This window comes from Cupressus sempervirens, chromosome 6 (genome assembly GCF_028749045.1).
Source record: "Cupressus sempervirens isolate cs-2001-9-10 chromosome 6, ASM2874904v1, whole genome shotgun sequence".
In the NCBI taxonomy this organism is placed as follows: domain Eukaryota; kingdom Viridiplantae; phylum Streptophyta; class Pinopsida; order Cupressales; family Cupressaceae; genus Cupressus; species Cupressus sempervirens.
The window spans coordinates 16,625,208-16,648,603 of record NC_143123.1 but is presented as its reverse complement, the minus strand read 5'-3'; the positions used below and the strand labels follow the sequence as shown (position 1 = coordinate 16,648,603).

Genomic DNA, 23,396 nt, shown 5'->3' with positions numbered 1-23,396 from the left:
TATTTGTGTTACATTCTAGTACTGATGGAAGAACTTATTATTATTGTAGAAATGTTGCACGGGTGGTTGCAGGAGCAGACGAAGGGGGGAAGCATTGCTAAATGGGATTTAAGGAATGGGGCACTACTTTAGTCCATTGGTCCGTTCGTCAGGAATGGCCTCTAACTACCTTGGTAAGGATCTAGCAACTTTATAATAGAGTACATACATTGGACATGCATGAGCTACTTGGACAACACATGAAACATTTATATATTTAATCATAATCAAAAATCCATGTTTAGAACCATTACCTTTGTTGTTCTATGATGGCGTCTCCATTTTTCTTCATCATCACCTATATATATATATATGTGTGTGTGTGTGTGTGTGTGTGTGTGTATGTGATGCCACCATGATATTAAAATAGTATCCATAGTTTGTCCCTGTTAACATATGTATAGATATACATGCGTATATATCGAAAGGATATGAGGTTAAGATAAATCATAATTCTCCAAATTATGCATGTATATAAATATACGTATTTTAATGGGTACAACCTTGTACATAATAATAGCATGATGGCATTATTTGAAAATAATATATATGGATATTTACTTTTAATAGGTTTTTTAAAGGAACTCATTAATATTTCAAACTTATAACTCTCTATGTGGGGCGACATGTACACTTGGCGCCTCCTTTCTTTTTGAGCCAGTGAACTTAAGAAACCGACGGTCTTGAATCAAAATTGCCACCTTAAACCACGCCTAGCTTGAGCCTATTCAAGATTCAAAAACATTTCACATTTGATGACGACATTCTTCTTCCTTTCTTTTGCCTATAATTGTTACCTGTGCACCGAGCATCATACATGTGTTTCCTTTCCGGGCTTCTCCATATCAGTGAATAGCATTTTCTTTCAAAGTCAAGACAGCTTGAGCCGCTCGGCAAGACTTCCTGAATCTCACCAAGCATTCGTTTCAGTCTATGTTGGTGTTATTTACATTCTTTTTCCATGCTCTTAATCGATGCAAGTATTCTCTTTCACAGCTAAATCATGCATTCGTCCCTTTTTACAATATGCATCAACTATACATTTATAATATATGCACTAGGCTCATGATCTGTTGATTTTCTTTTATTTCCTTCAAGATCAAATGCAAACTATCTATATCAAATTGGGATCGAAATTCAAAATGAGTGGCTCTCATAAAAGAACAAGCCTTTCCTTCTTATGATATGATTGTGTTTTGTCTTTTGATTTAAACAAGTGTGGTTCTGAATTATAAGACTGACATGTTGCTAGATTTGAAATTTCATCTTTGCATCAGTTGTACGCCAACGATGTACCCACTAATGGATAAAATTTAATGATTAACAATTGGAACAAACACCAAAGACTCAACTTGGCCGGAATAGCCAATGAAAGAGGGTGAAGAGGTAAAGAAAATCCCTACAAAAGAAGAACAAAAATCAGAACTATCATAGATGATAAAATTTTACAATAAATTTTTACAAATTTCAAGTAAGTTCATGTTTGTACAATAAATATACCCTATTGTCAAGTCGAGCAGTGGTGATCGGGTATCATAAACCCATCTAAATTCTTGGCCAAGGTTATTTTAAAGGCATGCTTGCCTTCCATTGATCACATGATGTTGGTGGTGCCAGTTAATCAGGCATGCCTGCCTATTATTGAGCGGTCATTCTAAACACCAATAATGCTCGGATGGCTGGATTGATAGTACCCCAAGGTAGGGAGAGTTTTTCTTGTTTAAAGACTTTGTGGGGATTGATAAGGTTCGTGGTTGCAAGGTTAAGCCTAAGCTGATGCTTCTCCTCTTACCAAAAAGCCGAGGCTTGCACAACATCATCAGACATCTTAGCCAGATTTTGAATGTTTCCTTTTCCAATCTTTATCATGAATTTTTTTCTCATAATTAATATATATATGGAATGAATTGAAATGATTTAGTTTTCTCTTATATCATTATAGAAATCAGTTAGTTAATCAGTATTTCAATTATTTTCACATGAAATGGATTTAAGATGCTTACTTCGGTAATATGTCTATTTGTATTACATTCCTAACTGCTTTATTTTCAGAATATGGTATCTAAATTCAGTCTAGGAAATTTGTATGTTACAGCATGAATTGCCGATTCATGTGATTCATGCACAAAAAAAAAGGCCTGAATCACCTTGACATATCACGTAAAATCGGCCACACGAATTGGAAAAAAGTCAAGTGAAAATTTAATGAAAGCACACGCTTTTTTAATATTTTTTTTGCCTTTCCTATTTATTTCAACCCTAAAGGGCCTTCTAATTGTTTAGCATAAATAGAAGAGAGGAAAAGTGAGAGAGAATAAGAGAAAAGAAAAACCACATGTTTGCAACCAGCAAGAAGGAAAAGCACCAAAGAGATCAAAAATCCATTTGGGGAGATCATAAGATTGCATTGGAAGCATTACAAAGTCAATAGCAACACTCCTCAACTCATTTATAAGAGGTAAGTATTTATTTGTTTTTTGCATGTTAGTGTAGTGTTCATTTTTTATTAAATTTTTTTAGTTTTCATTTGCAAATCTTGAATGTTTTTTAGTTTCACTAAATTGCAAAGTAGGCTTTTCTATTTTGTTTATTAGTTTGAAACTTTGAGGTTTTACTTGAATTTTCTTATTGCAGCAACCTTAAATTTCATTTTCCACAATGGGTAAAAGATGAATGTTATGAATATACCGAAGACTTTTTTGGAAGAACAAAATATCGAACAAAATGTATGTTTTGCATAGATATAAATTTTGGTGGCATTTATAGATTCAAATACCAGATTGTTGTTATACCCCGACATGATATTACAATTTGCACTCAACAAACTGCTGAGGCAAAACACACTTGTTTAGTGGCATTAGAAAAATGTGAAGAGAAATTAAATATGAAAAGGCAACTTATAGGGTTATGGGCTATTGGCTTCCATGCTCCCGTAGTCGCATCTGCATCCGCATCCATAAGTTGGGTTGGAGAGAGTTCTTCCAAGCCTCTTTTTCGTCCTAGTGCTAGTGCTCATGCTCATGTTCATGCTAGTGCTAGTGCTAGTCGTTCTTATACTGAAATTGAGTCCAACCTATTGCAGCCTAGAGTGCGAAAGAACAATGTGGATAGTTACTTTATGCCCCACACTATTCTTAGCTCACAACCCACACTTGAGGGCATGGGTTTGAACAAGGAGATTCATGATGCTGCCAGAAAAAAAATTTGCAAATTTTGGTACTTTTGTATCATTCCATTTATTGCAACCAGCCAATTGATTCTTTTTTATTTGTTTTCTTTAAAGCTAAAGTAAAATTTTAATTATATCTACTTGTTTAATGATGTAATGTTCCAATCCACACAGTTGAAAACATGATTCCTCCGTTTACCTAATTTTGTCTCCATCAAGTAGTTGGAAGGGGTTATACGGGAAGGGCCGTACAGTGGGGTTCAATGCGTATGGTTGGGTAGGATGGTCATACAGTACAGAAGGCATCCGTATGAAGTGCAACCTATAATGTACAATATGTACGGTGGAGGCAAAGATGGTGAGCAGAACATGGAAGGATGGTTAACAGCCTTTGGCCTACCAAGTAAGATACGCAATAAAGATTGAATACGCACAAAACATCAATTTGTAACCAAGTCTATATTATAGTTGCAAATAACGATAGCGCTCTGATTTGCCAAATCCGAGGAAAACTAAATAGATAGAATAGGGTAAGGGTTAAATCCCACCGAAATCAGATTAGCCAAGTAGGGAAGGTATTTCACTTCCGAAATGGCAAACAATATTGAACTCCAACAAGAATTCACATTACAAAGAAATAACCCAAATCGTATACCAACTACTACCTACATGTGCTTAAATACCCTTCGGAGGAACTTCTCGAGGGTTTCCAAAGATAGTCGACGGCTATACCTACGAAAACAATTAAATAAAAATGGGTCCCAGATATACTTCATTGATTAATCATAGATTCACTGTACAAGTTTACATAATGATTTGTCATCTAAATTTCTAATCATAATCTATTTGTGACAGGGCCTCTTATTGGCAAAACATAATAGATGTGGTTGCTAATTATGGTCCAAAGTTTAAAGCCCTAACTGAGGCTAAGTTGAGTGGATATCTCTTGGATGAAATGGTAGAGGATATGAAAGTTGAGCTTGAGGAATACCAAAACAAGTGGACCGAAAAGGGTTACACCATCATGATTGATGGTTGGACAAATAGGAGGAATAAAACACTCCTCAATTTTCTTGTTTCCTGTGGAGGAGATTGATCGTTCTACTTTCCTATATGCATTGTTGTGAGTCTTGATTGAATAATTTAAGTTTTGATTGATTGTTAATTTGTTGATGATCCATGATAATTCATTGTTTTGTAGGATATACCATGTTCCTCAAATCCATTGATTATGAAATAATTGGCTATGTATAAACGAATCTGACTATGATATTCATTACAAAACATTAACAATGATATAAGTTTTCCCTTTCATATGATAAAGAAAAGGACAAAGACTTACCACACCATGATTGCAGATTGAGATCCCAGTTTTAGAAAAGGACTAAAAACCTTGAAAGCCTTTCGTGAAAATCCTCCCCAAGTATTTTGACAGCTTCGTCCCAGTTTCATATAGAGTATCAAACAAAAAACTATCAACTAGAATGATATTGAGTTTGCCAATGCAGCTCCACGAAAACCCAATGTTGTCTGATGAACTAATAAATAACATAGAATGAAATGGAGAATCAAAGGGAAAATTGAGCATATGGCCAAAGGCATCGCAATGCTTTGAGTCTGGAAGAAACGTGTTAAGGACTGCAGTATAGCATATGCATATATACCAGGAATTAGACTTCTCAAGTATATTTTTGCCATCACTGACACATCAGCTTGTTGCCCCATGAGTATGAATATTGACTCCGAATACAGCCAAAATATTGTTATGAATATTGCAAAAACAAATGTGACAATCATGGATGCTTGCAAATACACACCCAACATCAGATATTCCTTTGCACCATATGCTTGCCCACACAAAGTCTCCAAGGCACCAGTCAAACCAATCTACATCAGCAATTGAGGGTTTAGTCAAGAAATAAAGGATTGTACAGAACAATTAAGCTATTTACACAAAGGAAGCCACATTAATGTAAAGGATGAGTCACTTTCCTCTTGCCACACAGTCTAATATGCCTGCTAAATTCAAATCTGAAGAGTATTTCTTTGTTTGTAGTAAAAAAAAAGAAAGTTTTCACATTTTAATATATGACAGATGGTTCAGATATTAATCAGAAAGGAAAAGAACAGATTCCTTATCCACCATCAGAGATTGTATTGTTAATACAAATGAGTATTACAACTTATTATAATCATAACAACATCCTGTTCGATAACTGTTCATCGATAAATCAAGCTACATTGCATATTTGAGGCTTATGATGCTATATTTCATGACAATTATACATTTTTTAGATTTAGTTGCATGTATGTCCTATAGATGGCCAGAAGTTGCTTTCCTAATTTGATGTAGCAGCACAATATCAGGGCAAAGATTTTGAGTTTATCAGTAACTTAAGTACATCAAGCAAAAAGAAAATAGAACTTTCTCTGCTAGATGGTGACTGGATATGCCTGCAAGCAGAAAAGAATACAATATCTAGACTCCAGCTAATAAGTGTGCTCTTTAATAGTCATTTTTGGAAGGTAACAGTAATGGATAGGAAGTGGATGCTATTGTTCTGATTGGTTATTGTTGTAGATATACAACAAAAACAGATTAGGACAATCAAGAGTATATACAACAGCCAAAAACTTTCTCTAATAAACCATAGTATCATCATCATAAAAGAATTTGGGAATATACAGATTCAGTATCTACATAAATTGATAAGAACAGAATATTCATGCTCTCTAAGTGAGAGTCTGACTCATACACACAGCAGAGGTCCTTGAAAAACTCATCACAGGTTGTACATGTAGGAGAAAAGGGAGTTAGCGTGATGATTGGAAAAAATGGTAAAGTCACCACCATCTAGATATAAATCAATTAAATCATACTGATTGTTGCAGATTTTGCATTTCTAAAATAACTTTTGAAAATTCCTCATGGCACGCAGAAAGAAAGACAAACTGAACCAACAGTTGGATAGATTTCCACTGATTGGATATTCTTCCTCTGAACTTTGGAGGTACAGCTTCCTCTTATGACACAATTGGAATTTTCTGGGTGTGGTTTTAACCAGAAAGCAAGAAAAGCAAACTAACATCTGCACTAAGCTATGCTACAGATGTGAAAAGATTCAGAATACACTTTAAAGCAAAGATTTGACACAAGATTCAATCCATTCAAAATGCAATGTGTATAAACAAGGCATGACTTCACTTCTACTCAGAATGCAAAGTTTCTGGTAAGAAAGCATGATAACTATATCAAGCATACAAACATTATAGTATTATACAATGCTGCCATAACACAAAGTTTAATTCACAGCAAGGAAGAACATGACAAATCCACAACTTTGAACATATATATTCCCATTCGATAATAATTGCAGAAAAAGTTGTGACATAAGCTTCTTTCTATTCTCATTACCAAAAATTTCTATCTTGTACAATGTATCCCGTCTTTTTCAATATCAAAAAAGAGTTATCCACTATCTCTGCCTATCTAACACCTATCTATACAATGAAAGCGGAAAACCTTTTAAGTTGTGAGAGTAATGGTCTTCAAAACAAATATTATCAAGAAAGGAAGACGAAAACAGTTTTATCAACCCCAAAATTTACAAGATTCCATGTATGTTAATATAATAAATTTGAACAGCCCTAAACTGCAGGAGGGCGTTCGACTTCTATCCATATCTAAGTTAAGCTAGAGAACTATCAAGTGTCTTAGAGCAAAAAGGGTTGCACCATCATGAAGATGGTTGGAACGATGGGAGAAATAGGAAAGTCCTAAATTTTCTTCTTTATTATGGAAGCAATTGATCCTTATACTTCTCAAAATGCGTTGAATAATTTAAATTTTGATTTAGTGATTGATATATGAATTTATTTATGATTTTATTGATCGATCATTGATCATTATTTTGCTTTATTTTTAGGATCCACCATTTTTTATAAGTAAATTGATGCTTCCTCGCATGTGAAAAAATCCACATATTTATGTAAGGTTATTGACGAAGTCATCTGTGAGATGGGGGAAGAAAATGTGGTACAGGTGATGACAAAAAATGCAGCAAGCTATGTTGTTGCAGCTAGACTTTTGATGGAGAAGCACCTGAAAATGTTTTGGTCTCCTGTGTGGCTAATTGCCTTGACCTCATATTATATGATATTGATAATCTTGAATGGGTGAAACAATGAGTTGATACGTCAAAAAACATCTGCAGATATTCTTAAAATCATGCATTGATCGTCAAAAAATGAGGCAGTCAATGGAGCAAAAGGAGTTGGTTTATCCTAGTATCACAAGATTCACCTCAAATTTTATCACATTAAAATCCATGTAAAGGCATCTTCGAGGCACATGTTTGTAGGTGAGGAGTGGACTTCCTCATCCTATTCTATGACCATTGAAAGGTTGGATGTGGCAGATTTTTTATGACTCGGGTGTTTGGACCCTTTGGACCCCTTGTGCAAAGATTGTGCAAGTAAATTTATAATAATTTAATATTTAGTATTTACTTTTTATAATTTTGTATGTATACTTTTGTTTTGTTTAAAATTTTGCTTATTTTCATGCATTCTTGTGACTTATTTGCTTTTGTTTCACAATATTTACAAGCCACTGAGCCCTAGGTAGTTCTTCTACAAGTTGTTGATGTAGAGAAGCCCTTTATGTACTACATATATGAGGGCATGAACAAGGTCAAGGAAGCCATTAGATCTATATGTGGAGGAGTTGAACATAAGCACGGTCCCATTTGGAAGATAATTGATAGGAGATGGCATAACCAGCTTCCTAGACCCACCCATGTAGTTGTTTATGTAATGTTCTCATCTTTTTAGCATCTTGATGGAGTTCTTAGCCTTGACATTCTCTGAAGACTAAGTGAAGGAATAAGGAGGAATTGATTAAATTAATTTCTTATAAAGTCATTAAATAAATTAAAATTAAAAGGTGGCTTTATATTAATTTAATTAAAAGTGACTAAAGTTAATTAAATAAATTAAAAGAATCTTCTAGAAGGAGGAATTAAATATTATTTATTTCTTCTAGAAGGAGGTCCATCTATTGGAGGAAAAGAATAAATAGGGATGGCAGCCTCATTGTTGATCATCGAATGTGTTGCCATCTACTCTACCGGACAACTTGTGGAGCCAAGGGTTTCTGCAATTGCTACACTAATCGTTGAAAATGAACACTCCCATTGATTTGCATAACTAAGGTGGTGAAATATTTTCTGAAGAGTTGCAGTTGTTGGAGAAGACAAATCAGTCTTTTCATTGTGTCAAATTTGTGGAGTGAGATTGAAGGAATAAGTCGTATATTGTTAAAATACTGATTTGCTACAATGGCGATGCTACAATGATGCTCCTACAGTAATGCTACTACAGTGTTGTCGCTACAGTGATTTGCTACAATAAAATTCAGATTTTTGGTGCAATTCCAAGTTTTTATCTACTACATTTTGCATTGTTTGAGAGTAGGTATTTAAGGCATTGTAGGGTTTTTTAAATCTGTTGTAGACTGATTTATATCAGAATTTCATTTCAGGATCTGTTAAAGGGAAATAGAATGTTATTTAAATCATAGCATGCATTACTGTAAGTGTCATTGTTGAAGATGCATATTTTCTTATTTGTAACCAATGTTTATATGTTCCAACAAGATACAAAAAAAAAATTGCGTCACCATTATTAGTGATTTGGAGTTTGCAAGCATATCTCTTTCAGTTTGGCATTTAGGAACAATCAACATTCAGATCAGCGTTATATTCCTTGTGTCCAAAGTGTTGGACAAAAAGTCAAACAATTGAATTATTAAAGAATTTGGTATTTGTTGAAGTTATAAACAGTTGGAGCTATCACATTGGCATCAGAGCTAAATTCTAACATCCTGAAGTTTTAGTAATCACATGCAGCCACCTAGGGTTGGCTCTCACAGATTTTACACTCGCAGACAAGCTTTGTTTGACAGGGAACAAGAATTTGACAGGCAACCAAGCACCATGGGTGATAGGAAAGAGGGTAGCCCACCAAGAGACAGTAGGAATGAGGATCAGGAAACAAGGGAATTTTTCAAAGCAATGGTTATAAGACAAGAGTGGATGGCTTAGGCTTTGCAGGCACTCACCACCATGGTTGAGCGCATGAACCCACAAGACAAATGAAATCAGGAACAAAGGGATTACAGAAGTGCAATGGGATCACCTAGAGCTCATAGAACTCTTTCTAGAACAGCAAATAGGCCCACACATCCTACCTTTGTTAAAGAGGAACCACTACAGGAGCTAGCAGAGGAAGCTGGGGATGGTACATTTGCATATATCTTTATGGTTGCTAATAATGAATGGGAATTATTGGCACCGCAGGTGCAGGAAAGAATGACTTTTGAGAGGTTTGTGAACCAAAGAAGAGAACACTACTATGCAATCAGATAAAATAAGAGACCTAATGGCGAGGACGATGAATTAAAGCGTGCTACAGGGAAGCCTTCCTTGACTGCATTTGATGGGAGTAGTAGAATGACAGTGCAAACTTGGATTCACAAACTTGATACCTTCTTAGCAGTGAGACCTATGATAGAAGTGGAGGCAATAAAATATGCCATGCTACATTTAGAGGGACTTGCACATGATTGGTGGTACCATGGGATGGTTACCCTTAGCATAACCAGGTGACTTCATATCAAGACTTCCTAGATAGGCTAGTAGAGAGGTTTGATAAGAAGGATCCAAAAGTCTACTCTAAGGAGTTGACACAGTTGAGACAGACAAGGGGATTGGAGTATTTCATTAGTGACTTCCAGAAGCTATCCATTATGGTTCCAAATATATCTAATAGGAGATTGGTTGTTTTGTTCACTAAGGGATTATCCGAACCACTGAAGAGTTGGGTAAAAGCCTTTGACCCATTCATTTTGTAAGAAGCAATTAAGAAGGCTAGAAGTATAGAACAAGCAGCCCCAGTAAATAAATTTCAATCAAAGAGTGCATCATCTAGCAAAGACAAACCATTTTTCAAGAAACCTGAGAAGAATGAAATGAAGGCTGAATATAAAAATAAATCATTTGCTCATTTGGATAGAGAGACATTGAATGATTTAAGGAAGAAAAAACTCTATTTTTATTACAAAGGACCCTATGACTTAAACCATGATTGTCCTTTGAGGCCAAAGGAGAAAGCAAACAAGGTTATGTGCGCTTATTATGAGGATTCTAACTCTGAAAATTCAGACCAGCAATCTGAAAATGAGGAATCAATTGAAAAAAAGGAAGGTACAGATGACGAAAAGATGAACAAAATGGCTACAAGTGATGAGAAGATTGAGGGTAGACTTAAGAAGGCCCATCTCACTAGTGTATAACAAGAGGGATCATTTGGCATGAGAGGGGTATTGGCTGGTCAACGTGTTATTACTTTGCTTGATACAGGTGCTACTCATAATTCTATTGATTCCAGGTTGATTGAGAGGTGTGGGATACAGACAGAACATTTTGAGGGTTTGAGAGTGAGGGTAGCTGATGGCTACATCCTCAAATGTGATAGGAAGATTACAAGTTTGCCCCAAAAGATTAACAATATTGATTTGAAAGCAAAATTTTATGTTGTTAACATGGGTGATACAGATTTTTTCTTGGGTATGACTTGGTTACATGATATAGGGGAGTTCACTCTCAATTTGAGAGATATGGAGATGAAGTTTCAGTAAGAAGGGAAGACCTGTATATTTAAGGCCATTCATGATAGTGGGTTTAGGATAGCAATGGAGAATTTGTTGAGACATGACCAGGTTGAGTGGGCAACCCATTGCACTTCAATGCCATCTCAAGGGCAGCGAAAATCAAAATCTCACCTAAACATATAGGAATTGAGAGTCAAGCACTACAATGTTATTATATCAAAGTGTGATTTGGGATTATCAGAGTTATCATATTTGGGTCACATTATCAGTGCTCAAGGAGTACGCATGGATCCTGAAAAGATTCATGCTATTATTGAGTGGCCTACTCTAGTGGACCTGACACGGTTGAGAGGATTTTTGGGGTTGTGTGGTGTTTACCGCATAGGTTAATTAAGAAATGCACACAGATAATGAGCACGAACAGCAGAACTCCTTAGATTATTCGCATATGCCAGAACATTACATTATGCTTCATAAGATGATTTACAATGATCCCAGACAGGGTATAAATACTTTTTGCTGAACCTTCTTAAAGGAGTCTGTCGGCCACATACAATATGTCCACTACAACTATTTACCGACGATGTCAGCTACAAAGTACAAAATCACCAACAACAATCAAGTCGGCTGACATCATCCCCCCCAAAAAGAAAAGTCGTCTCCAGACGACAATTACAAAATATCTGAGACAGATTAACAAAACAAAATACATTGACTGACTAACAAGATAGATTTGTTTCTGCGACACCAATATCACATTCGTCCGAAGCCTGCACTGAACTAGTCTCCAACCCACGTTGCATTAGTAGCCTATGCTAAGACAATATTGTCTCCTTAATCAAGTTGACCTTGATAGCCACCCGCGCTGCTTTCTCTGTTTCCAACTCTTGGGTACCCTGAGCCAAGTGTCGCTGCACTACCTTCAACTGGATGATCAACTCCTCCCGAGCTCTCTATGCATCCACCAAGACAGCCTCACGTCCAACACCCACTCCAAGTGCCTCTAGTACACAGACACTCCATGCTTGCAACAGCTCCAGGTCTCGTCAATTGGTCACACTTCCCACAACTGATATCCACAACGACTGGGGATCTAAGGGGAAACGCCCTCGGTGGGGTCGAGGGGCAGCACCCTCGCAGGGTCCTAGGGCAGCGCCCCAGGTGCGCTCCCTGTCGCAATACAGGGCGGGATCTCACCACCAAGACCAAATTAGCACTTTGAAACCCACACAAAACTGCATAGAACACACTATTTTTGTGATTTACTTCTGATTCTACACTCTTTCTGGCAACCACTAATGTTTTCCCTTCCCTTTGGCATTATGCGTTACTCATTCCGAACAATTTGAATCTATCGACATTTTTGTTTTTTTGAAAACCTCCTGTCGCCCTTCTTTTGCGTCTACCAGTGTACTGCAATCTTCCTGTGGGTCACCTTCTGCAGCAAAGGTGTCCGCGGACCCATGTCCGTGGGACACTTTGTGTCCGTAGCCATGTGACCGCGGGACACCCTGCCCATGAGACACAGCCCGCAAGACACTCGGTGTCTGCGGGCAGTGTCCACAAGGCACCCTATCCACGAGACACTCAGTGTCTGTGACCAGTGCTCGCAGGATACCAAGTTTGCGAGACCACTTCTTCTTGGCAAAACTTTCTTTCCAGACACCTACATGATCTTATCCACCAACAGAACGTAATCATTTGCTTGAGTTATCCCTGTAGCCTGTCTTTTCAAAGCGCATTGAACCACAGATTGAGCTCTGAAGTGCTTCTTCCCCATAATTGAAGAAATTCTTTTTCTAAAGAGGGCTCCTTGTGAATCCCCCTTAGAAGAATCCCCATATCCCTCCCTCAGAGTCAAACCTTGGGCGACTGCTTCTTTGGATGCCTCTTTATGGAGTTCGGCACAACCAATGGACAATCCTCATTATCTTAATCAGTGGCCCATTGTGGCTGCAATTTCTTCTCCTCGAGTTTGTTCAGATTATATGAGCTTTCCCTCAGGCTTTCCATGCTGCGTACCATGAATTTCGTCGGCTGTCATTCCTCGCTGTCAACTATATTCTTGATTTTAGAACCTTCACTCTGTATTGCTGAAGTTTTTATTGAGCCTATTCTCTTTGTTTCCTGTGCGGACCGTACAATGTGTTTTCCCTACTATTGGTACCCTTCTAATAGATCAGTGGTTCGTCGTAACCTTTTCTTCCTGTGCAGTCGTACTGTGGGATCTTTCCTTTTTCTGGGTTCGTGCTGTATGTTCTTCCCTTCAACTTCAGCCGTAACCACCTTTTCTTCTTCCACTTCTTTGTATTCCTTCGGACATTCATTTTCCTCTTCTTTCTCACCTTCGTCTACCCTTAACATATTACAGCTTGGAAAGAGTTCGTAGTCCTCTATTTGCCAGTGGTAAAGACCGTTGACAAAATCCAAATCGTTGTTTGTTGATCCTCCTTCCAACCGCAGGACTCCCTCCTGATCTGGTTCCATACGCTACCTCCCTTCATCTTTTTCTTCAGAATCTGAGAACAAAGCTTCTTCCCCCACCATCTAGGTGTGCAAATCAATGACGAATTTCCTCCTTTTGCTTTCAAGTGATAAATTGTTTTTCTTTCAGTCATGTTTAACCCTAGCTTGAATAAGCCATCCACGGCCCACAATGGCGTCGTATCATTTTCTCTTTAGCAGAATCACGAAAAAGTCAAGTAGGAATGGTTGTGTGCCAATCGTCACCGGTTGTGCCATCAGAACGCAGAGAGGTTTAATGCCTTGTTGGTCCGCTGTCAACAACTGGAATGTAGGTGGCCACAACGTTGGCTATCCTAGCTTCTTCCAGGTCTCCTCGGGTAAGACATTTACGCCGGACCCTCCGTCAACTATTGTGTCTGTGAGAACGTTTCGGAGGATCCCCATCTTGACAACTGCGGGATACCGGCCGAATGTGAGGGCTAGCAACATTTGGTCTTCTCCACCTGCAGCAATTTCCTTCCCTCTACCTTGTTCTTTTGATATCCTCGAAGCTGGCGCAATATTTGTGAGAGCGGATCGGAGCTGGGGCATTGTAAGAAGCAAATCATTTATCTTGACAGGTATCTCCGTTTGCAAAATTTGTCGTACAATGTTTTGTTCTGCAGAATTCTTTGCCAAAGTGCTGGTGGTCCCTCAACTGAGATGTTTCCGCCTGCGATGCCTTTTCAATCTCTGCCCGTGCTTTCCCAAATTTCCTCTTTTCTTTCGCCGGATCCGGGTACTCTTTTGCTTGCCTCCATGTAATCACCAACACCTCTTCTTTAGCTGTCCCGACAATGATCAAGTTGACTCCAAATTTTGGACATTTGGCATCTTCATGATCGCCAGGTCCGCACCATCTGCATAATAATTTCGGTGTGTTTGCCGTTGTCCAATCCCGCGCAAAATGACCCCACAAATTACATGTTCGGCATTGAACGATCGGCCGTCCGTTCGCATCATACTGAATTCGACTCCTCCCGCCATTATTATTGTTATTGTTCGCATTGTTATTGTTGTTTTGCCCTCTGCTATTATTCCTGTATCCTCATGACGTGGCACCTGCATTATTGGTGTTTCCGCTACTGCTTGACAGGGAAGCCTCCTGTGTAAGAAGCACCTGTGGAGATCCTCTGATTTTCATGTTAAAGGGGCATTCCTTTGTTGAATGGCCCATGATCTGACAAATATCGTAGAATTGGTTCTTTGGACAAGATCCTTTAGTATGACCGTCGGTCTTAAACTCCGTGCACCACAGCTCATTGCCCTTTGTCTCCTGCATATTTTTAAACTCCATCATACAGATCATGTCCTTCTGTAAGGCACGGACCTTCCTGCTATTATTTTCATCATCACTGGTATCCTCTCCCAAGGACTCGTCGTCATCTGAGTCGGAGGAACTATTCTTCTTCTTTTTCGTCTTCTGCTCGCTTTCCAAGTTCAGTGCTCTGTTGTATGCTTCCATGTATGACGACGGCAACACAATTTTCATTCTCTTCCGCAACTTCGGGCGTAAGCCTTCCACGAACCATCTTTTCTGAAGTCCGTTCCCTGGCTTATTTTCCATTTTATTTATCAAATCTTTTAATTTCCTGGCATAGACGCGGACAGTTTCATTCTTCCCCTGCTTGGTATTAAAGATCTCGCCAACAATTTCATTATCATCACGCAACAGTTGAAATTCTACGAGAAAATCCTTTTTAATGTTATTCCAATTGTTTAGCTTCTGTGGATTTGTACTAGTAAACCAATCAATTGCCACACCCCATACGGTGGCCAAAAATTGCCTCATCCAATCGTCTTCATCAGTTATGCCATTTGCCCTCCAGATCGTTTCACATGTTTTGCAATGTCGAATGGGATCGACCGTACCATCGCCATCAAACTTCGGCAGTTTTTCTTTTGGTCCCACCATCACAATTGGTTTTTGTAAACAGGCATTGCTCGATCCTGCACCACTGGCATTGTTCACTCCGACACGGGCGGTCCGCACTCCCACACCGGCAAACTATTCTCCCACACTGGCGGTCTACACTCCCACACCAGCAGACTGTTCTCCCGCAGTCTCAACATCTGCGAACGTTGGTGAAGAAGGATCTTCTGAAGTTGTCCCCTGCGGAAGTGTATCTTGGACGAAGAGGTCACTTCACGCTCGTGCTCCCTCGGCACTCCGAGCCATGTGAGTCGATGCTATTTCGTCTGGATTCTCTTCCCTCAGCAAACACAAATTCAAAAACTCCTCCTGTGCTTCTTCCACCAATTCCACCCACTGTCAAGTCTCCTCCAACAATTCTTCCGTGCTCTTGTTTCTGTCGGCAATCTTCTGGAATCTCCTTTGGCGTTTGGCTTGTTGTGCCAGAATTAAATTTTCTTGCGCAGTACGGATTCCATCTTTTCCCTTGACCTTATTTCGATCCTTGTTAAGCTAATTTGGCATTAATCTTCATTCCTCCCACCTTCTAGGTTCATAGGGCAACGACACCAAATGTTTACTGCATAGGTTAATTAAGAGGTGATGATCTTTGAAAATAATGAACACTCATATAAAACATTATGAGAGGTGACGATCTCTTAGATAATGTGCTAAACAGTAGAGTTCTACTGTAAGATCTAGATGAGTTCAAAGATCATATTGTGATGTTGACATTGCTATGTTCATGGGTCACAAATTGGATAAAAGAAAAATTTTAGTATTCTCCGAGTTTATCCTGTATTCTGGTAGATCTTAAAACTCAGGATCGTGTTGTGATATGGAAATACTAGTTGCTATGAAATCATAACTTGATAAATGAAGAGATTACTCTTCAAATTTATCCTGTATAATATCACTAGTGGCACTGACTTGTCATATTACAGGTTTAAGTAATATGATTGTGTATCATGTGTTCTATTATACCACATAAGAGACAGACAGATATAGAGTATTAATTCTTGCTTACTCATCTATATTGATGGTTGCTAGATATAATATCTCTCTGTAGGATTATCAGGTTAAGAGGGAGTGCTAAAATATTAACCAAGATAAACCTACAAGTCTGACAGTATAGACCGTACCTTCTCTTAATGATAATATATCTAATGATTGACATTTAATAAATATATGTGTTTCTCCTATAGGTGCCGGTGATTTCTAAGTGATGTTTTTGTTTGGTGGTTGACTAAACTAACACTTAGTTAGTTAGTCATTACTAATTTGTGTCTCTTAAGATCGCCGACTTAGGAGAATTATAATTAGTGCCAAATTAAGGGTTATGTCCCTTAAGGGACATACCCTCTAGAAAGGATATATAGTAAGTTGTAAATGCAGTTTTATAGGACACAATACACAGCAGTCTGCTCCTATAAGCATTTCACTTCCAGCGAATACTAAGTCAGAGATATTCTATTTTATCAGATTGATTATAGAGTATTAGACCTGCTTTCAAGATAAGTTTTAAATTCCTCAACAATCTGAATAATCATAGTACTTAGAAGATCATTCTCGGCAATTCAAGACTAAACTAAAAGTCTGATCCAAAGAACAAAGAATTAGCAGAATCTTTACATGCTGATCTATTTAAGGTGATTTTCTCATGGTGTTGTTGACCAACGAAGCTTGTGTTCATATTTCTATGTAATGGGCATTTTGTCGAACATGGAATATCCAAAGAAAAAGAATGAAAAATATATAGTTGAGATATCACAGCACTTACCCAATAGCAATTGTTGGCGTTAAAGTTATGGGAGTTACCTATCTCTCCTGTATTCAAAATAAATAAATATAAATTTATATATTACTGAAGTCAGCTCAGTACATAACATCATTTTCTTGTAACATCATGGCAATGAAGGGTCAAGACAATTTTATGTATTCTTCCAGGAGGAATTCACATGATGGCAGATTGATATATTTTGTTTCAAGAAGACCAACATAGGGATTTATTATTGTTTGCATATTGACAGGTGCTATTATCACTGCTTCATTTCTTTGCCTTGTGTTTGGGCAAATCGTAAATTAGTCTTCACATCCACTATGTGTGCGTGTGTGTGTGTGTGTGAGAGATATATTTATGGCTGGGTTTTCTCACTCAAGTTGGAGGGTTTTCCAAGGATAAATCTTTGTGTCTTATTGTACATTATTTTGTTTTGTTGATTATCTTCATTTTTGAGTTTGAAACATAAACATGGTATCAAAGCCAAGCTTATGCAAAGAAATAAAATGTGTGTTGTTATTTTGGCAGTTTACATGAAGATTTGTCTAAGATTACTATTGTCTTCATTTGAATTCCCCTCCATGCTATTTAGCTATTCCCTTATGCTTTATTAGCAGTTTGCATTGTCTTGAGTGCAATTCTTCAAGATTCAACTTGTCTATGTTAACATTCACCTACCTTATCAATCCTTTGACTTTTTGTGTATATGCGCTATAGAGTGCTTCATTAGTCCAAGGATTATCCATTCAAAACACATTCTGAAATCATTTTATTAAATTCTTGAGATTGTGTTGCTTGAGGCATTATATGAAAACTTTTATGTTGCAATCTATAGAATTCTCCTTTTGATGTACCTGTGCTTCCCATTTTGACCTGTATTTCCACTAAATACAATGATGTATGCAAAGCTATTTCAAGCTATCTCTCATGTGTTCTTTGTGAGTGTTGCATCTCCATTGTTCTGAGTGAGCATCTGAACATGTTATCTTGTCTTGGCCCCACTTGGGATAGTGTATCATCTGCTGAGACTGCAGAGGCTATATTAGGTTACCCATATGTTATTCATTCTAACTATTACATTTTGCATGGTCTTTTATCTATGTAATCTTTTATGATGTTATCGCAGTCTTTTCATATCCTTGACCAACATTATAATCTGCATTTTCTTCTGCTCTATCCGCATTTGTCGTCTTACGTTTATACTTGTGTTTTATATTAGACTATGTGTGCATTCATGTGTGTTACATTCTACTGCATGTTGCCTCATCATTCATATCTTTTGCATCTCTAGTTTATTAATGGTTTTAAGAGGTGTATGAAGGAGAAACATTAGTTTATTTTATCTAAGGTTTGCTGCAGAGGTGGGATTATTGTACACGGTGTGAACGCGTATTCATGAAACCTTAGTGTAGGATGCAAATGGACTAATGACAAATTAAACTAAACCCAAGATATCATCATTAGAATGTAATTTGTACGAGCGTCTCATGTTTCCCTAACTACAACTGCTAAAATAGCTCTCAGACCAGCATTTTAGTGACAGTTCTAGAATGGGAGAATGCTGAAAAATGAATATGCAATGAACTAACAAGTGATAAATGATGCTAAATAACACAAAATAATGCTAAAATGCTATGAAAAAACTACAATAAGAATGCTAGATAATGAATCAAAATGTGCCTATAGTGCAAATGCCTAAGACTTGGGTCCTTTTGCTCTTGAATTCTCCTTCTATTTATAAGATTTTAGAAAGGGTTGGGGTAAGAATTTGGGTTTTACCTTTTCACTTGGTGGGTGGAAGTGAAATTGAAAAGGAGTTCAAAAGTCTTGATTGGAGGCTCCATACAATTTTCATGTCAACAAAAATGTTTCATGAGAGACAAAAAAAAGGATCTCAAAAGTCATGATTTGTGGCTAGATAAGACTTTATTTCAACAAAAATGTCTCATGAGAGACGAGAAAAGGAGCCCAAAAGTCATGATTTGTGGCTAAATATGACTTTTGTTTTCAACAAAGTATATGACTTTTATTTTCAACAAAAATGTCTCATGAGAGATAAGAGAAGGAGCCCAAAAGTCATGATTTGTGGCTAAATATGACTTTTATTTTCAACAAAAATGTCTCATGAGAGAAAAGAGGAGGAGCCCAAAAGTCATGATTTGTGGCTAAATATGACTTTTATTTTCAAAAAAATGTCTCATGAGAGACAAAAGGAGGAGCCCAAAAAGTCATGATTTATGGCTAAATTTGGATTTCTTTTAATTCTTTATATAAAAGGAGGATTTTTATTTTGTGAGAATAAATGGATTTATTGATTTAATAAAAGTTCCATTTATTCTCAAACATTTGTCTTTTCCCTCTTTTTTTTTTTTTAATTTCATTTTATGATTTTGAATTGCTTCTCTCATCTTTTGAAGTTGATTTAAGTCTTATTAATTTGATAGATGATTTTTTGTTTAATTTGCGCTGATTGATCAGAATTGCATGATTTATGTTTTAACTTTTTGCCAATTTTTGGGTGTCTACAATTATCATTTGAGTAACTAACTGAAACATTTATAATATTTTGGTAGGCGAAATATATATGGCAAACATATTTGAATAGACTATGGTATGATTAAATATTTCATAAGCAATGCTAGGCTTAATATTTGAAGAACGCTGGTACTTATGCATGGTTTTCTATATGCTCCGAGGTCATCAAGCTTGCTGCTGAGAGTGCAATAAATTATTGTTACCTCTGTGAAAACATATGCTGAGTGCATGAACTTTCTGTGAAAAGTATTGTGCTGGTTTTGTTCTTTGAATTGGTGGTGTTGATGTGGTGTTCTTGTTCCCCTGAAAGGACACTGCTGCTTATTCCAGGACTACTGATTGAGGTGGGGAGGATGAGGAATCTGAGTCTGTTGTGTAGGTACTTGTGCCTTATTCTTCTGCACTACACTGGCTCATGATGAAAGTTGAGGTTGAGATCTCTACACACTGCTGCAGCTCCCCAGGGAGGAGAAGCATAGTGGTTCTAGATCGCTATCTTGAGAACCAGATGAAAAACTGCTCGCGGTACTAGCCAAGTTGTAGGTCGGAGAATTGTGACTTTACATGAAAATGTGAATTTGATTCATTGTGAAATTTGCATGTTTATGAGAAAGCTTGGTGTTGTGGAAAATGTTTCTCTTGCAGAGAGGGAGTCTCTGCTAAGAGGGAGTGTCTATTGATAGGGAATCTCAGCATTAGTGATGTATGGAAAAATGCATATTTTGCTGTGACAAAGAAACATGAGGTGAAATCCCTTGAGCGATGTTGCTCATTCCACTCATGGGAGTCGCCATAGTGGATGTCATGTTGATAGACTCCATGATGACATCATATTGAGTGACTCTACGATGAACACTTGTGCACATGCTTCTTTCCACACATGGGAGTAGCCATGATGGACGTCATGTTGAGAGATTTCATGATTAAAAAAATTATACAAATGGGTTTATCCAATGTGGGGTGTCATGTTGAGTGACTTTGTGACATTACACATTGAGAAATTTTGTGATAAATTATTTTCCACAAATGGGTATAACCATTGTGGGTGTCATGTTGAGTGACTCCATGACATTATCGCGTTTAGAGATTCCATGATAATGTCTTTTCCACAAATGGGTATGCCATTGTGGGTTTCATGTTGAGAGACTCCATGACATTATCGCGTTTAATGATTCCATGATAATGTCTTTTGCACAAATGGGTATTGCCATTGTGGGTTTGATGTTGAGAGACTCCATGACATGGATATCAAGAAAGATATCTCCCTAGCTAAGAGGGAGTGCTGATTTTATAGCTGCAGGAGTTATCTTTCTCTCCTGTATTCAAAGTAAATTAATATATTATTGAAGTCAACTCAACACATAACATCATCTTCTTTGTAATGTCAAGGAAATGAAGGGTCAAGACAACGAAGGATCTTCACTTTGCAATGCCAAGACAATGAAGGGCCAACACAATTTTATATATTCTTCCAGGAGGAATTCATGTGATGGCAGATCGGTATCTTTTGTTTCAAGAAGACCAACATAGGCTTTATCATCGTCTGCATATAGATAGGTGCTATTATCATCACTTCATTTTTTTTGCCTTGTGTTTGGGTAAATTGTAAGTCAGTCTTCATGTATTATTTATATATTTGTGGCTAGGTTTTTCTCCCTCAAGTTGGAGGGTTTTCCAAGGATAAATCTTTGTGTCTTATTGTGCATTATTTTGTTTTGTTGCTTATCTTCATTTCTGGGTTTAAAACATTAACGGCAATTTCATTAAACACTGTCAAAATTATAAAGTGAAGGAAAATTAGCTTGGCACATTACAATAAGTTTCAGATATATTAACAACTAATCAATAGATATGGCAAATAAGCTAAAAAGCTAAATTGCTGCTTCCACTCAATAATTGAAATGGGCAAAAGGAAATCAATAGGTTTCTAGCCATATGAGACAGGAAATCTTGGGAACTTTGGTTTCTTTATTTTTTTTCTCTTCAAAACTTTCTTTACATTATGTATTCTCAAAGTGTTGAGAGTAAGATTTACAATGATCAACAAGGGAGGGAGATTCCCATTGTTTACGACAGTTCATTTGCATTCAATTGAAAATTCTATGGTATGACAATGGTATATGCTTTATTTCTCTCGAAACTAGACGAATGTATTGTGAAGGAAATGCCTAACAGATTCTAATAAAGTAGCCCTTGGATTTAAGGATAGGGTTCTTTTTCCGTAGCTTTTTCTTTATGGCATTTACAATTTTACAGTGATCAACAAGTGAAGTAAGTTTCCTGTTACTTGTGGCAGAGCTTTTCTCTTCAACGTCTTTTTCATGACAATTGTATAGTGTGGCTATGTTATATACCATTTTTTCCCCCCATAGTAGGTGAGCCTTTAGTCAAGGAAAAGCCTGATAGATTCAAAGAGAAAGAACTGAAGGTTGCGAGATTCGCCAAAAGAATGATGGAATGCCCTGAAGAGATGAGTAAAAATACCGATACCACTTCATATGGGTTTTTGCAAATGACTTATTTTCTTTTATTTCTCTGTATACCCATTCAGCTATGAATAGGCATGAAAGCTGAATCCAATGTCCTTGGCACTAAATCTAAGAAGACCAATTACTCTTGCGCCTGATACCAATAGAATTATAAATCCGGATCCTCAGCAATAACATGAAGAAGAACGAGTACTAGTGGAATATTAAGCATCAGCTCTTGCTACAGTAGAAGATTGATTACTTGTGCACCAAAAACCAATGGAATAGTATATCATGAGTTTTCAGTACCAGACAGAGACAGTGGAGTGCACACTGTTAAAAATCCTCAAGTCCTTGGTTGTAAAAGGAAGAAGACCCTTTACCAGAGAAAAGATCCCGTGAAATGTTTATTTCTCAGCGCTTGGTTCTAAATTCAAGAAGATCAATTATAGATTTGCATACCAAACAACCAATTGTTAAAAGTGTTTACGCAACATAAAAAAACTATTTACTCCTTCTTCTAACGAAAAGCATTAGAGGCCAATTGCTTTAATCTTCGAAAATGAATCCTACATAACCCAAATGGTAAATAAGCAAATGATGTTTAAACAAATACAGAAAGCTTACTTACCATTACAATTTGGCCAGTGACCAAGGCCCAGGAGTTGGCCAGTGCAGCACCAGCCAACTCAAGCTCACCCAGGTGCCCTGCAAACATGAGGGACACGAGGTTTATAGCGTACTGGAAAACATTAGTTAAAATCATGGGCACTGCAATTTTCAATTGCATCTTCAATTCTTCCGTGTCAACTTTTAAAAATGTCAAGAAACCATGTCGTTGCCGCTCTAATGGTACTAACAGTGGGGTTTCAGTTGTTGAAAACTCCATGATTATGCACCTCAAACTTAAACTGGATCGATTTCCCTCAGTGCAATAAAAGGCAATAACTCGTAGAGCTTGCCTTTGTTTTCCAAGAATATGCAGTGCAGAGGACCAGTAGCTAGAGAACCAGCAGTTAGAGCACCCTTCACGCCTTTCAAAATCTTTTATGTAACATTCAAATCAGTTTTATGATTTATACAATTTATTTGGTGTCTCCTAAAATTACCGGACTACATAAGGATGTTCTTCTTTATGCTTTACAAGTGTTCAAACCAGTTAAAAAAGTGAGACCACTGAAAGTTCTTTCGACCCATTCATATGTCTGTGGTTGATGTGATATCACACATTCCTTACAGTCTTAATTCAGTACAATTGTCATCCTTTGTCACGGGTCATGTTGGGATAGTTTTCCTTATGGAGAGTGTACAATTCT

The 23,396-nt window shown here is 37.3% G+C and overlaps 1 pseudogene across 1 annotated transcript in view; it reads right to left on the bottom strand.

Annotated features, from left to right (window-relative positions):
• LOC149550824 (protein DETOXIFICATION 19-like) overlaps positions 1–23,143 on the bottom strand; it is a 165,418-nt pseudogene extending 142,275 nt beyond the window's left edge. The window contains exons 1-2 of the transcript XR_016352614.1: positions 22,712–23,143; positions 4,551–5,095 (exon numbers count right to left, since the gene is read on the bottom strand). The product of XR_016352614.1 is annotated as a protein DETOXIFICATION 19-like (transcript). The remainder of the gene's footprint in view (positions 1–4,550; positions 5,096–22,711) is intronic.
• Positions 23,144–23,396: the final 253 nt, after the last annotated feature.